Source organism: Leopardus geoffroyi, chromosome X, assembly GCF_018350155.1.
Source record: "Leopardus geoffroyi isolate Oge1 chromosome X, O.geoffroyi_Oge1_pat1.0, whole genome shotgun sequence".
Taxonomy (NCBI): Eukaryota; Metazoa; Chordata; class Mammalia; order Carnivora; family Felidae; genus Leopardus; species Leopardus geoffroyi.
In genome coordinates this window covers 72,587,231-72,605,731 of record NC_059343.1, presented here as the reverse complement: position 1 = coordinate 72,605,731, position 18,501 = coordinate 72,587,231, and the positions used below count along the sequence as shown (strand labels likewise).

The window sequence follows — 18,501 nt, the reverse complement described above, 5'->3', positions numbered from 1 at the left end:
CTTATTCATTTCATAACTGGAAGCTTCTATTTCCCTCTCCCCTTCACCTATTTTGCCAAACCCCTGCCCCCCTCCCCTCTGGCAATCATCAGTTTGTTCTCTGTATTTATAGGTCTGATTCTGCTTTTCATTTATTTATTTGTTCTTAGATTCCATTTATGAGTGAAATCATATGGTGTTTTTATTTCTCAGCCTAACATATCACTTAGCATAACACCCTCTAGGTCCATCCATGTTGTCTCAAAAGGCACAATATCATCTTTTCTAGGGCTACATAATATTCCATTGTGTACATATTACATATTTTCTTTATCCATTCCCCTACTAATGGACACTTAGGCTGCATCCACATCTTGACTATTGCAAATAATGCTGCAATAAGCATAGGGGTGCATATATATATTTGAATTAGGGTTTTCATTTTCTATGGCTAAAAACTCAATAGTGAAATTATTAGATCATATAGTATTATTATTTTTAATTTTTTGAGGAATCTCCATACTGTTTTCCACAGTGTCTATACCAAATTACATTCCTACCAACAGTGCACGTGTTCCTTTTTCTCCACATCCTCACCAACACTTTTTATTCATTGTTATTTTAATTTTAGCCATTCTAACTGGTGGAAGGTGATATCTCATTGTGGTTTTGATTTGCATTTTCTTGATGATTAATGATGTTGAGTATCTTTTCATGTGTCTCTTGGCCATCTCTGTATCCTTTTTGGAAAAATGTCTATTCAGGTCCTCTTCTCATTTTTTAATTGTTTGTTTTCTTGGTGCTAACTTCTTTAAGTTCTTTATATAATTTGGATATGAACCCCTTATTGGTAATACAATTTGCAAATATCCTCTTCCATTCAGTAGATTGTCTTATGGTTTTCCTGATGGTTTGCTTCCCTGTGCAAAGGTTTTTATTTTGATGTAGTCTCAATAGTTTATTTTTTTGTTTCCCTTGCCTTATGAGATAGATCTAGAAAAATGTTGCCATGGCCAATGTCAGAGAAATTATTGCCTGTGCTCTCTTCCAGGATTTTTATGGTTTGTCTCATGTTTAAGTCACTAATCCATGTTCACTTTATTTTTGTGTATGATGTTTGAAGTGGTCCAGTTTAATTCTGTAACATATAGCTGTCCCATTTTCCCAGCACTGTTTATTAAAGAGACCATCTTTTCCCCACTGTATATTCTTTCTTTCTTTGTCATAGACCAACTGATCATATAATCATAGGTTTATTTCTGGGCTCTCTATTCTGTTCCATTGAACGTGTCCATTTTTGAGCCAACACCAAACCGTTTTAATTACTACAGATTTGTAGTATATCTTGAAATCTGGTATTGTGATTTCTCCAGGTTTATTCTTATTTTTCAGGATTTCTTTGGCTATATGGGGTCTTTTGTGGTTCCATACAAATTTTCTATCACTTGTTCTAGTTTTGTAAAAAAAATTGTGGTATTTTGATAGAGATTGAATTAAATCTTTGCAAATCAATCAATATCAAAAACCACATCAACAAACTGAAAGATAAAAATCATATGATCATCTCAATAGATGCATAAAAAGCATTTGACAAGATTCAGCATCCATTCATGATAAAAAACCAACAAAGTTGGGTTAGAAGGAACAAACCTCAACATAATAAAAACCATATATGAAAAAACCACAGGTAATATCATACTTAATGCTGAAAAACTAAGAACATCCCCTCTAACATCAGGAACAAAATAAGAATGTCCACTCTCAACACTTTTATTCAACAGAGTAGTGGAAGTCCTAGCCACAGCACTCAGACAAGAAAAAGAAATAACAGCCATCCTTATTTGTAAAGAAGAATTTAAACTGTCACTATTTGAAGATGACAGACTCCATCAAAAAACTCCTAGAACTGGGGGCCTGGTGGCTCAGTTGGTTAAGCATCCGACTTCAGCTCAGGTCATGACTTCACGCTCCATGAGTTCAAACCCCATGTCAGGCTCTGTGTTGAGAGCTCAGAGCCTGGGGCCTGCTTCAGATTCTCTCTCTCTCTCTCTCTCTCTCTCTCTCTCTCTCTCTTTCTGCCCCTCCCCTGCTCATTCTCTGTCTCTCTCTCTCTCTCAAAAATAAATAAAGATGAAAAATTTTTTTAAAAATACTTAGAACTAATGAACAAGTTCAGTAAAGTGGCTACAAAATTAATACCCAGAAATTAATAGTGTTGCTATACACTAATAATGAAGTAGCAGAAAGAGAAATGTAAAAGGAAACAACAACAAAAAACACCATTCACAATTGCACCAGGAAGAAAAACATGCATAAGAATAAATTTAACCAAAGAGGTGAAAGATCAGGATCTGTACTCCCAAAATCATAAAACACTGATGAAAGAAATTGAAGATGACACAAATAAATGAAAAGACATTCTATGCTCATGGATTGGATGAATTAATATTGTTAAAATGCCCATATTACCCAAAGCAATCCACATTTTTCATTCTTTTTTTTAATTTTTTAATATTTATTTATTATTGAGAGACACAGAGCATGAGCAGCGGAGGGGTAGAGAGACAGGGAGACACAGAATCTGAAGTAGGCTCCCGGCTCTGAGCTGTCAGTACAGAGCCTGACACGGGGCTCGGACTCAAACTGCGAGATCATGACCTGAGCTGAAATCGGTCACCTAACCAACTGAGCCACCCAGGCGCCCCTCCACATTTTTCATTCTTAGGGAGAATTGGGATTTTATAATTACTTCTGGTTGTTGATAATCAGAAACAACAAGGTACTTAAGAAAAAAAGAAAATTCAGCATCATTTCTGCTGGTGATTTTATACTTAGAACATTTTTCTAAATTACAATATTAGGTATTTGATACCCGTTCTCCCAACGTGTAAAAAGTGACATATAACAACAGCTGTATGACCATGAAGAAGGCTCATCAACCATAATCTTCCTATCATTAGAAAGTGCCTATCCCACTTCTAACATCCAACAATCCATCCCTGTAGCCTACTACTTTTGCTACAATATTAGGTTTGCATTTATATTGCACATCTATGAGGCACCACATAGCACAGTCTTCAACCCTTCCAAACTTCTTGCCCCAAATTGGGAAAGTAAAATGTTTCTCTCAAGGTCTTCATGGTTACCTTCAAGGATCATGGACAAGTCAATGACATAGTCAAAATAAATATCCAATATTTGTATTCTACTATAACAGCCCAACTGCAAAGCTCTTCAGGTCATCCATCTATCCTGAAAAGGAATATATCGAAACAAACTATCTATTGAGATTCAGACTGGGGAACTCTTTCTGAGGTAATAAATACTCTAAACCATATCTTAAAAGCCAAAAGGAATCTAGTCAGCGCATGAAAGGCTTAAGACATCAACTCTATATCCCACAATAGTATATGCATATCTCTTCCAGGTTGTCAAAATTATTTCTAATTTCATTGGATCTGGTGCCCCTTAGTTCAAAGAGCCTATATGTATCTATCATAATCTATGGTATCTGAATGTGAACTCCACTACTTAGGAATGTCACAAGTTCAAAGCCATTGTCTTGGTTGCTTCAAGCATCTAAAAATGACAAGATGGACATCCCAGCCTCCTTTCAAAACTGAACAGCTAGGAACAAACAAGTATTTCTAAAAGTATCACAACAGAGGGTTTGCAAAGGAGACAAATGTAGCTCATCTCTGTTTTGCACATGGATAGCCATGCAAATCTCTGTCCCCATTTCTTTTCTTGAAAGGATAGATGAGTTCCAAGTATACCAACCCCCCCCCATTTGTGGTTTCTAATTTACTGAAATTTTATGACATTATCAGCTATTTTGCTATTTGTCTCTGTGTGTGAATTTTAAACTGAACTGTATTTCAATTTTTATATTTTCTTTTTTTTTTTTTAATTTTTTTTTCAATGTTTATTTATTTTTGGGACAGAGAGAGACAGAGCATGAACAGGGGAGGGTCAGAGAGAGAGGGAGACACAGAATCGGAAACAGGCTCCAGGCTCTGAGCCATCAACCCAGAGCCTGACGCGGGGCTCGAACTCACGGACCGCGAGATCGTGACCTGGCTGAAGTCGGACGCTTAACCGACTGCGCCACCCAGGCGCCCCTATATTTTCAATAGACTAAAACTCAAATGTTGTCATGGAAAATCCCTGAAAAAAAACTATCCATATTCTTTCTTATAGAGAAAAAAGCAATATAAATTTATAAAACTATTTAGTTTTGAATTATGGTTTGTAGATATATGGGAGTCAAGAAACTGAGTTCATTTCTGTTCTTAATAATATATCTTTTTTCATTATTAAGAGGCTTTTACTTTTAATCATTTTAACTCATTGTAAGTCTTCCTATTCTTAACAACCAAAAGCTATTCATCCTTCTATGAACTCTCTACCACTATCCCCAATCTTTATCGATACCTGTCTTAAGGCATTTACACTTCTTACCTTTTATTTAATACATACATAAATACATGTATTATTTCTCCCACTAGATTCATCAAGAAGCAGGCAGAAACTAATTCTGTGCCAACATATACTTTACAATGCTCAGTATAGTTCTTTGAATATTATCATATACATGAAAATATAATTGTAGATATATGATGGGCTGAAAGATAGCTAACATGTTTCTCAAAGTGCAATAATTAACAAGATTGTTCAATAAAAAAGATATTGTGGTTAGTGTCTGTAATTGAGCTTTACCATTAGAGTATACTCAAAAGTAACAATTGCCATTATACTTAAAGACCTATGGTTTAAAATCCTGCCATAATTTGAACAATTTCCTAGATTTGTATATGCAAGTTTGCAACAGAATAGGATCAGCAGAGATCTTGCTATAGCTTAGTCATTGCTCCAAACATAATTAACTATTGTGCCAAGCTAGAGATGCAGAGAGCAAATAAAATTGAAATGAAATGAGTACTGATTTCAAGATATTTCTTGAATTGTTTTATCATACCAAGTCTTCCTCAAAGTTAAATAGAATTCCACAGAGAATTTGTTTAATTAAGGATTTAAAGTAGTTGTTTTTTCACTTAATCATGGCTTTCTGTACTATTACCAAGCATTTCCTGCCAGCTCCACAAATAAGCAAAACAATCAAGTACCATTCAAAAATATGTACTGTGAAAAAGTAAAAAAAATTATACCATATATATATATATATATATATATATATATATACACAGTATGTGAGTATGTGTATAACTATTGTGATAGGAAACAGCTTACAATGATGAATGAATAGGTATTCTGCAATTCTTCATGGAAACTTCAGACTTGTATTTTTTGCAAAAAGGCCTAAGGAATGTATTAATTAGGTGAACAATATGCTTGCAAGTTTGCGCTTGCAAAAATGTTCTCATTGCAATGGGAAAGTCCTATGATGCCAGCTGACTTTAAAAAAAATTAATGTTTATTTTTGAGACAAAGAGAGAGAGAGTGAGCAGGGGAAGGGAAGAGAGAGAGGGAGACACAGAATTCGAAGCGGACTCCAGGCTCTGAGATGTCAGCATAGAGCCCACACAGAGTTCAAACTCACAAATGATAAGATCATGACCCAAGCCAAAGTTGGACGCTTAACCAACTGAGCCACCCAGGTGTCCTGACAACTGACTTTCTAATTTCAGTTTTGTATTCTCTGAGTTCATCATATGCACTGATTTTACTGTATTCATTCTTCTTTCATGGCAGTGTCATTTGCACTGATTTCACTATATTCATTCTTCTTTTATGGCAATGTAATGCAAAAATATGACAACCAAAACCACTCCCAAAGAAGGAGTGTGCTCTATTCTAAGGAACATATTTGTTTTATACAAAAATACATCAAAGTGAAATGTAAAGAAACTATTCGAATTCTCAGAGGGCTGCCAGGAAGATGGCAGAGTAAGAGAACCCTGAGTCACTCCATCCTAAGTTTACAACTAAATTTCACTCATATCCAAATCAGTAAATGGGAGAGTGATCTGAAGACTAATAGAACAAACTCCACAACTAAATGTAGAGAAAGAGCCACATTGGAAAGATTAGGAAAGGCAGAAATGGTGGTCAGGAGCTGCCCACAAGAGTGAGGGAACTGAGGTCCTTGAGAGGAAAAAGAACCAGGGAGCCACACAGGGGAGATGAATCCCCATAACATCTAGCTTTGAAAATCAGAGAGGCTGAATTATGTGAGTTTGTATAACCAGCAGGATTTGGAGCCAGTACTTGGAGCCTGGAGCTTTAAAAGTCAGTGGAATCATCACTGGGTGAACCATGAGGGCAAGGTCCCTGCCCTTAAAGAGACAACAGCACAAGAAGAGGCAACATAAAAAGAATGCTTGCAGAATCAGAGGGAGATCTGCTTATATTGATTTCAAGGCATGTTGGGGGGGGGGTGATTCTGGAAACAAAGGAGCCAGCAGCCACCATTTTCATCCCCTATCCCCCAACATAATCACAGAGCCACATGTGGAGGTGATACTGCACAGACACTTGCTACCCAAACTGCTAGCAGAACACCATGCCAACAAGTTCTCCTGAGGCCTCCTCCATGCCAAGCTTGCTGGACTCAGCCTTGGGATCAACACAATTTTTGTTAATGCTGCATGCTCTGCCCAGCCACCACACACAAGTGTGGCTTTCCTCAGCCACTACACTCTGTGCCCAGCCACCACACACACAGATGCCGCATGCCACACCCAGCCACCAGGCATACAGACATTGTGCCCAGCCATGTGCACACAAAGGCTTCAGGCCCCTAGCCTACTGTACACCACATCCCCAGCTATATCCCTAGTTCTAGGGATCGCCTAGAACTAGCAACTCGGTGCATATTTTCCTACACTGCCACCCCAACCTGAGAACTTCTGCTGTCATGCCCCTTCAGAGGCAGCCTGCCTGGATTTCACTAACATCACAGAGAGCAAGCACAACCAACAACAGGCAAAGAGTCAATGCAGACACCTGGACTGAAAGGAAAAGTGACTTAGGTACAAAGCGCAACACAAGCAACACACATAGCAATCTCACATGAAGTGCCAGGCTCTGGTGAATAGGGGAAACTGCACTACAGGACACTACAGGACCTCTTCTTCATAAAGCCACTGAAGTCAAGAGCAGAAGACATAGCTAACTTCCCTAACACAAAGAAACAGACATAGGGATGTAGACAGAATGAAGACACAGAATAAAACTTCCCAAATGAAATAACATGACAAAATTATAGCAGGATATCTAAGCTAAAGAAAAATAAGCAATATGCCTTATACAGAATTTAAAGTAATCATCTTAAATAGGGGTGCTTGGGTGTCTCAGTAAGTTAAGCATTCGATTCTTGATCTCAGCTCAGGTCTTGATCTAAGGAATTGGGCTCCACACTGGGCTTGCAACCTGCTGAATGAATAGATAGATAGATGATAAAATAGTCATCATCAACATACTTACTGGATATTGGAGAAAGATGGCAGCAAAGTAGGAGGACCCTAGGCTACTCTGAGCCCACGAACACAATTAAATAAACTTTAAACCATCGTAAATACCCCAGAAAACCTGAAAACTCACAGAACTAACTCCACAACAAAAGGGAGAGAAGAGGCCACACTGAAGAAAGTAGGAAGTGTGGAGACATGGTTTAGGGGGGCCAGAGGTAGGCATGGTCACTGAGAAATATGTGTGTGTGTAGGGGGGGGACACAGAGGAACACACAAGGAGAATATTTCCTCATAATCATTGGCTTGGAAAATGAGCTGGGATGTTTTTCATGAGTTTCTGCTACCAGTAGGGCTAAAAGCCTGGTATTTTAAATGTCAGTGGGTTTGGCTGAGACACAACTTGGAGTGCACTGCTCTGTTCTTGGAAAGAAGGCAGGCAAACAATCCAGGGGCAAACAGTGTGAAAACATCAATCTGTAGAAAAATTGGAGCACACAGAGGGACTATTATTCACTCCTTCCAGAGTATGTCCCTGAGAGGGAGCATTTATGGAGACACCTCTCCAGGAACAAAAAAAGCTGATTGGCATAATTTCTCTCCCCCACTCCTCAGCATAAACACAGAGCTACCTGCAAGAAGCAGTCTAGCACCAACACTGGCTGCCTATCTGCTGACACAAAGCCCAAATCCCCTGAGCTCAAGTTCGACTGCCTTTCTTAGTCATGTTTGCCTGAGTCTCATCCCAGAGTACCCCTACTCCAGAAGACAAGCAAAACTATGGCCCACACAATCTCTGCCAAACAGAGAGTTCCGAGGGTCTTAGTTCTGGTGGAAGAGGTGTCAGGTCTCATTTCACAAGCAGACCAAAGCATACCTAGTCAAAACACACCACATTCATGAAAGAGATAAAAAAATATCAACAGCAGGCAATGAGAGCCTCTACATACAACTGATCTGAAGGATAGAGCAGCCAAAACACAATAGCCCAGTGCATGCAACACACACTAGAGGCACTACCTGAAGTGCCAGGCCCTGGGAATACAGGAACTCTTCTTCATAATGTCATTAGTTTCAGGAGCAGGAGACATAATTGGATTTTCAAAAACAGAGAATACAGAAACTTGGACAAAATTCAATGACAGAGGAAATTTTCCCAAATGAAAGAACAAATTAGGCCATGGCCAGAGATCTAGGTGAAACAGATATAAGTTATAAGCAAGATGGAGAATTTAAGGACACAATCATAAGGATATTAACTAGACTTGAGAAAAGAATAGAAGATGTGAGTAAGAAATTTACCACAGATATAAGTAAGTTTAAAAAGAAAATCAGAGATGAAGAATTCAATAAACAAGATTGGAAACAGGATTGATGCAATTAACAGCAAGTTGGAAGAAGCAGAGGACATAAAAGACAAAATAATGGAAAGTAATGAAAATGAACAAAAGACAGGAAGAATTACACAACACAAGAAACATTTAGGAAACTCAGTGACTACATCAAATATAATAACATTTGTATTATAGGACATCAAAAAGAAGAAGATGGAGAAAAGGGGACAGAAAATATATTTGAAGAAAAAATAGCCAAAAAATTACCTAATATGAAGAAAAAGTCATACATATCCAGGAGGTACAGAGAACTCTCATCAAAATCAACAAAAGCAGGTCAACACCAAGACATATTATAATTAAATTTACAAAAAAAGTTAATGAACAAAACATTCTTTTTAAAAATTTCTTTAATGTTTATTTCTCAGAGAGAGAGAGAGAGAGAGAGAGAGTGGGGGAGGGGCAGAGAGAGAGGGAGACACATAATCCAAAGCAGGTCCAGGCTCTGAGCTGTCAGCACAGAGCCCAATGTGGGCTTGAACTCATGAACTATGAAATCATGACCTGAGCCAAAATCGGATGTTTAACCAACTGAGACACTCAGGCACCCCCAAACATTCTTTAAGGAGCAAAATAAAAGAAGTCCTTAACTCACAGGAGAAAACTCAAAAGACTAGCTGGAGATTTCTCACCAGAAACCTGAGAGACAGAAGAGAGTGGCATGATAAATTCAAAGTGTTGAATGGGAAAAAATATGCAGCCAAGAATATGTTATCCAGCAAGGCTATCATTCAAAATAGAAGGAGAGATAGTTTCCCAGACAGACAAAAATTAAAGGAGTTCGTGACCACTACCCCAGCCCTGCAAAAAAATTAAATAGTAATCTTTGAATAGAAAAGACACACGAAAATTGACAAAGGCAAGAAAAGATCAGAGAAAAATCTCCAGAAACAATGACAAAACAAGTAATAAAATGGCACTAAAAACATATCCATCAATAATTACTTTGAATGCAAATGCACTAACTGCTCCAATCAAAAGAAATAGAATATCAGAATGATTTAAAAAAACAAGTTTCATCTATATGCTTCTGACAAGAGACTCATTTCAGGCCTAAAGACACCTGCAGATCAAAAGTGACAGGATGGAGAAATATCATGCAAATGGATAGCAAAAGAAAGCCAGAGGAGCAATACTTATAAGGGACAAACTACACCTTAGAACAAATACTGCAACAAAAGATAAAGAAGGGAACAGTATCATAACAAAGGGGACCCTCAAACAAGAAGATCTAACAATTATAAATATTAACGGACCCAACATGGATGAACTGAAATATATAAAATAATAATAAATATTAAGGAATGAATTGATGATAACACCAGAATAGTAGAAGAGCTTAACACCCCACTCACATCAATGGATAAATAATCTAATGAGAAAATCAACAAGGAAACAATGACTTTGAATGACACACTGGACCAGATGAACTGAACTGAGCATTCCATCCTAAAATGGCAGAATACAAATTCTTTTCATGTGTGCATGAGACATTCTCCAGAATAGATCAAATGTTAGGCTACAAATCAGGCCTCAACGATACAAAAATATTTAAATCATACCATGCAAATTTTCTTACAACAATGTAATGAAACTAGAAGTCAACCACAAGAAAAAAAAAATTAGAAAGATCACAACTACATGAAGGTTAAACAACATGCTGCTAAATAATGAATGGTTCAACCATGAAATCAAAGAAGAAATTTTAAAAAATACATAGAAACAAACAGAAATGTAAACAAAATGGTCCAAAACCTTTAGGATGCAGCAAAAGCAGTCCTAAGAGGGAAGTACATAACAATATAGGCCTAACTTAAGAAGCAAGAAAAATCGCAAATAAACATCCTAACTTTATATCTAAAAGAACTATAAAAACAAACAAAGAAAACATGAAACCAGCAGGAGAAAGGAAATAATAAAGATTAGAACATAAATAAATAATATAAACACTAAAAAACAAAAGAGCAGATCAATGAAACCAGGAGATGGTTCTTTGAGAAAATTAATAAAATGTATAGACCTCCAGTCAGAATTACCAAAAAGAAAAGAGCAAGGACCCAAATAAAAAAAATCACAAATGAGAGTGGAGAGATAACAACCAACACCACAGAAATACAATAAGAGAATATTATGTAAAACTATATGAAACAAATTGTACAACCTGGAAGGAATGGATAAATTCCTAGAAACATACAAACTACCAAAATGAAACAGGAAGAAATAGAAAATTTGAACACACTAATAACCAGCAAAAAATTGAGTCAATAATCAAAAAACTCCCAGCAAACAAAAATCCAGGGCTAAATGGCTTCAAAGGAGAATTCTATCAAACATTTAAAGAAGGGTTAATACCCATTTTTCTCAAACTATTCCAAAAAGTAGAAAAGAAAGTATAACTTCTGAACTCATTCTATAAGATCAGCATTACCCTGACACCAATACCATGTAAAGACTCCATTAAAAAAGAGAATGACAGAGGCGCCTGAGTGGCTCAGCTGGTTAAGCATCCGACTTCAGCTCATGTCATGATCTTGCAGTTCGTGAGTTAGAGTCCTGCGTTGGGCTCTGTGCTGACAGATCAGAACTTGGAGCCTGCTTCAAATTCTGTTTCCCTCTTTCTCTGACCATCCCCCACTCACACTCTTTTTCTCAAAAATAAATAAAAACATTAAAAAAAGAGAAAATGGCAGGCCAATATCCCTGATGTATATTGTATGCAAAAATTCTCAACAAGATACTAGCAAACCAAATGCAACAGTACATTCAAAGAATCATTCACTATGATAAAGTGGGATTTATTCCTGGGTTGCAAGAGTGGTGCAGTATTCACAAATCAATCAATGTGATATGTCACATTGATAAAAGAAATGATAAGAACCGTATGGTTGTTTCCATAGATGAAGAAAAAACATTCAAGAAAGTATAACATCCATTCATGATAAAAAACCCTAATCCAAGTAGAGATAGAGGGAACATATCTCAACATAATAAAGGCCATCTATGTAAAACCTACAACTAATATTATCCTCAAGGTGAAAAATCTGAGAGTTTTACCACCAGCGTCAGGAATAAGACCGAGATGTCCACTCTCACAACTGTTATTCAACATAGTACTGGAAGTCCTAGCCACAAGAATCAGACAACAAAAAGAAATAAAAGACATCCAAACCTTTCTGGAAAAAGTAAAACTTTCACTATTTCTAGATGACATGATATTCTGTATAGAAAACTCAAAAGACTCCACTAAAAACTGCTGGAACTGATAAACAAATCCAATAAACTTGTGGGATATAAAATCAATGTACAGAAATCTGTTGCATTTCTATACACCAATAGTCAAATAGTAGAAGGAAAATTAAGGAATCCATTCCATTGACAATTGCACCAAAAATAGTAATATACCTGGAAACAAACTTAACCAAAAAGGTGAAAGACCTATGCTCTGAAAACTATAAAACACTGATGAAAAAAAAATTAAAGATGACAAAAAAGAAATGAAAAGACATTCCATGCTCATGTATTAGAAGAACAAATATTGTTAAAATGTCTAAAGTACCCAAAGAAATCTACACATATAATACAATCCCTATCAAAATACTGTCAGCATTTTTCAGAGCTAGAACAATCCACAAATTTGTATGGAACCATAAAATACTCTGAATCAGCCAAAGCAACCTTGGAAAAGAAAAGGAAAGGAGGAGGCATCACAATTCTGGATGTCAAATTATATTACAAAGCTGTAGTGATCCACACAGTATTGTACTGGCACAAAAATAGACACATAGTTCAATGGAACAGAATGGAAAACCCAGAAATCAACCCACAACTATATAGTCAATTAATCTTTGACAAAGCAAGAAAGAATATCCAATGAGAAGACAGTCTCTTCAACAAATGGTCTTGGAATAACTGGACAGCAATATGCAAAAGAATGAAACTGAACAACTTTGTTACATGATACATAAAAAATAAATTCAAAGTGGACGAAAGACCTGAATGTGAGACCTGAAACCATAAAAATCCTAGAAGAGAACACAAGCAGTAACCACTTTGACATTGGCCATAGCAACTTCTTTTTAGATATGTCTCTGGAGTCAAGGGAAACAAAAGACAAAATAAACTGCTGGAACTTCATCAAAATAAAAATATTATGCATAGTGGAGGAAGCAATCAACAAAACTATAAGGCAACTGGTGAAATGGGAGAAGATACTTGAAAATGGCATACCTGATAAAGGGTTAGTATCCAAAATGTATAAAGAACTTATCAAACTCAATATCCCAAAAACAAATAATCCAATTAAAAATAGCAGAAGCCATGAATCGAAATTTTTTCCCAAGAAAACATACAGATGGGTAACAGACACATGAAAAGATGATCAACATCACTGATCATCATTGAAATACAAATCAAAACCACAATGAGATATCACCTCACACCTGTCAGAATAGTTAAATTCAACAACACATGAGAAACAATAGGTGTTGGTGAGAATGTAGAGAAAGGAGAATTCTCTTGCACTGTTGGTGGGAATGCAAACTGGTGAAGCCACATGGAAAACAGCATGGAGTTTCCTCAAAAAATTAAAAATATAACTACTCTACTATCCACCAAATGCACTTCTAGGTATTTATCCAAAGAATAAAAAATACTAATTCAAAGGGATACATGCATCTCCAATGTTTATAGCAGTATTATCTACATTAGTCAAATTGTGGAAGGAACCCAAATTTCCACCAACTGATAAATGGATAAAGACGAATTGGAATATATATATATATACAGTAAAATATTACTCAGCCATAAAAAAGAATTAAATCTTGCCATTTGCAATGATGGGGATGAAACTAGAGAATATCATGCTAAGCAAAATAGTCAGAGAAAAACAAACACCATATGATTTCACTTATATGTGGAATATAAAGAACAAAACAAATAAGCAAAAGGGGGGGAACAGAGGGAGGGAGACAATCTGAGAAACAGACTCTCAAGTATACAGAACAAATTGATGATTACTAGCAGGGAGGTGGGCAGGGAGATTGGTTAAATAGGTGATGGGGATTAAGGAGTGCACGTGTGATGAGCACCAGGTGTTTTATGGAAGGGGTGAATCACTATATTCTAAACCTAAAACTAATATTACACTGTATATTAACTAACTGGAATTTAAATTAAAACTGAAAAAAAAAAACATGGAAAAAATATACTCACTGTATGTCAGTAAAGGGTGGAGGACATCAGTGAGACCCTTGACAAAGAGATAAAAAATAACATATCAGAGATGAAGTACTCAATAAATGAAATTAAAAATATAATAGATGGAATAAATAATAGGCCACAGGAAGCAGAACATATCAATGACCTGGAAGATAGAGTAATTGAAAATAATAAAGATGAGCATGTGAGCAATAAAACAAATACTGAATAACGAGAATAAACTTTGAGAATCAGTTCCTCCAAAAGGTGTAGTAACATTTGCATTATAGGGATCCCAGAAGGAAGAGAGAGAAAGATGGGCAGAAAATGTATTTGAAGAAATAATACGTGAAAATTTCCCAAATCTGGGGTAGGAAACAGATCCAGATTCAGGAGACACAGCAATCTTCCAACAAATTCAACCCAAGGAGTCCACACCAAGACATATAGTAATTAAAATGGCAAAAATTAGTAATAAAGAAATGATTTGAAAGATTATAAGGGAAGACAGTTACATACAGAGAAACCCCATAATGATTTCAGCTTATTTCTAGCAGAAACTTTGCAGGCCAGAAGGGAGTGGCATGATGTATTAGAAGAGCTGGAAGATAAAAATCTGCATCCAAGATTACTCTATCCAACAAGGATATCATTCAGAATAGGAGACATAAAGAATTTCCCAGATAAACAAACTTAAAAGAAACAAAGGTAAACAAATCTCCATGACTTTCATAACCACTAAAAAAGATTTACAAGAAATGTTAAGTAGGTCTCTGTGAGTAGGAAAAAAAGCAAGATAAATAGAAAGCACAAAATAAAAGGATGTTAAAGATGATATCAAATATCCGAACCATGAAGGGGAAAAGAATAAAGAATGAGTTCAAAAATAAGCAACCATCTACTTAATAGAGACTGTTATATGCAGAAGTTATATATAAACCAAATGTTAACCACAAATCAAAAACTGAAAAAAAAATAGTAATACCTCTTTTGCAGCTAGTACCAAGTAATTGGAATCTCTCAGGACACCTGGCACAATCACCACAATACTGGGGGCAAGGGAAAGCCTTACTACAAAAAGCAGAAGTAAGAGCTTGGATGCCCCACTGCCAACACTGAGATTGGCCCCTGCCACATACACACAGTCCACATTTGGGGAGGCAAAAAGAAGAACCATGCCTTGAGGCAGATGTGGGGAACTTCGCTTAAGACTATAGGTATTGTATGTACAAAACAAGGATTATTGACGTTGTCTACAATACATCCAACAATGAACTGGTCTGCACCAAGACCCTGGTTAAGAACTGTATCATGCTCATTGACAGCACACAGGACCCACAGTGGATTGAGTCCTGCTACGCACTGCTCCTGGGCCACAAGAAAGGGCTCAAGCTGACAGAGGAAGAGATTTTAAACAAAAAAAACTATCAAAATAAAAAGAAGAAGAAATATGATGAAAGGAAAAAGAAAGTCAAAATCATCAGTTTTCTGAAGGAGCAGTTCCAGCAGGAAAAGCTTCTTGCATACATCACTTCAAGACCAGGCCAGTGTGGCCAGGCAGATGGCTACATGCTAGAGGGCAGGGAGGTAGAGTTTAATATGTTGAAAATAAAACTCAGAAAGGCAAATATATCTTCCTCCACCCTATATCTAGTCATGTAATAAAGGTGTTTATTGTTCTAAAAAAAAGCAGTAATAGATATGCAAAAAATAAAAAGTAAGAAACCAAAGTATATCACTAAAGAAAATCAACAAACCATAAAAGAAAGAAAGAGAAGAAACAGAAAAACTACAAAAACAACCACAAATCAACTAACAAAATGTCAATAAATACATATATATCAATAATTACTTTGAATGTAAATGAACTAAATGCTCCAATCAAAATACATAGGGTATCAGAATGGATAAAAAAAAGACTCATCTATATGCTTCCTATAAGAGATTAATTTTACACCTAAAGACATTTGCAGATTGAAAACGAGGGGATGGAGAAACATTTATCATGTAAATGGAGGTCAAAAGAAAACTGGAGTAGCAATACTTATATCACACAAAATAGACTTCAAGACAAAGTCTGTAACAAGAGATGAAAAGGGACACTATATAATAAAAAAAGGAGACAATACACCAGGAAGATATAACAATTGTAAATATTTATGCACCCTAAATGGGAACACACAAATACATAAAACATTTAATAACAAACATGAAGAAATTAATCAATACTAATACAATAGAAGGGGCTTTAACACCCCATTTTCATTGGTGAACATAACATCTAAGCACAAAATAAACAAGGAAACAGTAACTTTGAATGACACACTAACCATATTAATTTAACATAGGATGAGAGGGAACATACCTCAACATAATAAAGACCATATATAAAAAGCCCATAGTGAGCATCATATTAAATGCTGCAAACCTAAGAGCTTCCCTCCTAAGGTCAGGAACTAGCCAAGGGTGTCCACTCTCACCACTTTTATTCAACATAGTCCTAGTCACAGCAATAAGACAAAAAAATAAATAAAAGACATCCAAATCGGTAAGGAAGAACTGAAACTTTCACTATTTTCAGATGACATGATACTATATAGAGGAAACCCTAAAGACTCTACCAATAAACTAGTAGAACTGATAAATGAATTCATAAAAGTCACAGGATACAAAATCAATATAGAGAAATATGTTGCATTTCTTTACACTAATAATGAAGTAGCAGAAAGAGGAATTAAGAAAACAATCCCATTTACAATTCCACAAAATGTAATAAGATACCTAGGAATAAGCCTAACCAAAGAGATCAAAAACTTGTATTCTCAAATTTATAAACATTGATAAAAGAAATCGAAAATGGCACAAAGAAATGGAAAAACATCCATGCTCATGGATTGGAAAAACAAATATTTATAAAATGTCTCTAATTCCTAAAGCCATCTACACATTTAAAGTAATCCATATCAAAATACCAATAACATTTTTCACAGAGCTAGAAGAAACAATTCTTAAATTTATGTAGAATCACAAAAGACCCCAAAGAGCAAAAGTAACTTTGGTAAAGAAAAGCAAAGCTAGGGGCATCACAATTCCAGACTTTAAGTTATACTAGAAACATTTAGCAACTAAAGCAGTATGGCATAGGCATTAAAATAGGTGCATAGATCAATGGAACAGAATAGAAAACCCAGAAATAAACCCACAGTTCTATGGTCAATTAGTCTTTGACAAAGCATGAAAGAATACCCAATGGTAAAAAAAAGAACACAGGCAGTAAGTTCTCTGACATCAGCCATTGCAACATTTTTCTGGATATGTCTCCTGTGTCAAAAGAAATAAAATCAAAAGTAAACTATTGGGATTACATCAAAATAAAAAGCTGCTCTGTTTATTTATGCAAATGAAACAATCAAGAAAACTAAAAGGCAACCTACAAAATTGGAGAAGATATTTGCAAATTACACACCAATGAAGGATTAGTATCCAAAATATATTAAGAGCTTATAAAACTCAACATTCCAAAAATGAGTAATTCAATTAAAATTGGACACTAGAGAGGACCCAAGATGGCAGAACAGCATGGAAGTTTTTTGCATGTCTCGTGTGCAAGAAATACAGCCAGATCAACACAAAATGATCCTTCACACTGAAAACTGATCTGAGGATTAACACAACAATCTGCACAATCTGAACCACAGAATTCATCAGGTACATGGTGCAGACAGGTGAACGTGGAGAAAGAGAAGTCGCAGAGGGCTGGGAGCTGCTTTTGCATGCAAAGAGAGGACAGAGACGGCGGGGGGGGGATGGAGAATACGAGAAAACACCCCCCCCAAAAGCAGCTGGAGAGAAAGTGCAAAATTGGAAATAACTGCAGTGACTGAACTAAAAAGGGAGAAAGGAGAGGATTTAAATCCCATTAAGACTATAAAGAGGGGGGAGTACAGAGTCTGAAACTCTGCAGCTCGATACCTGGCAGTGCTCTGGTGGGAGGGGTGATTCCACAGGAGCAGATTGGGGTAAAGGAGGTTCTCGAGCCACATGGGGAGAAGTGGTTCCACTGCTGGAAGCATATTTGGTACAGGCTGTGAGGCCACGAGTCCCAGCAGACCCCAGAGAACAATCACATAAGCTGGTGCTAGAACAAGGTCCTTAAGGCTGAAGCCTGGTGCCAGATGTGTGTTGTGATTTTCCATAATCCCTGAAAAGCTGCTGTTACACTATCTCGCGAACTTTTTCTGGGGCGGGCTGGCACCTGGCCACAGTCTCTGGGCATCAGCAGCAGCATGGTCCTGTGAACGTTCCTGGTTGTGGCCGGCACCCAGCCATTGCTCAGTGAGACCCTCCCACAGAGGGGCAGAATGGGTCAAAACCACAGTCCCTCAGAAGTAAGGGGCCAGGAAAAACAGCCACATATAAGACAAAACTTGGGAGGAAGGTGCTTCCTGGGACTTGCTCATGGAATGTGTAAATGTGGGGAGTGGATGGAAGCCAAAGACAAA

The 18,501-nt window shown here is 36.6% G+C and overlaps 1 protein-coding gene and 1 pseudogene across 1 annotated transcript in view; one reads left to right on the top strand and one right to left on the bottom strand.

Moving 5' to 3' along the window:
• LOC123595181 overlaps positions 1–15,661 on the top strand; it is a 31,673-nt pseudogene extending 16,012 nt beyond the window's left edge.
• The window catches only part of DACH2 (dachshund family transcription factor 2), an 804,038-nt gene that overhangs the window by 411,125 nt on the left and 374,412 nt on the right, over positions 1–18,501 (bottom strand). The window lies entirely within an intron of this gene.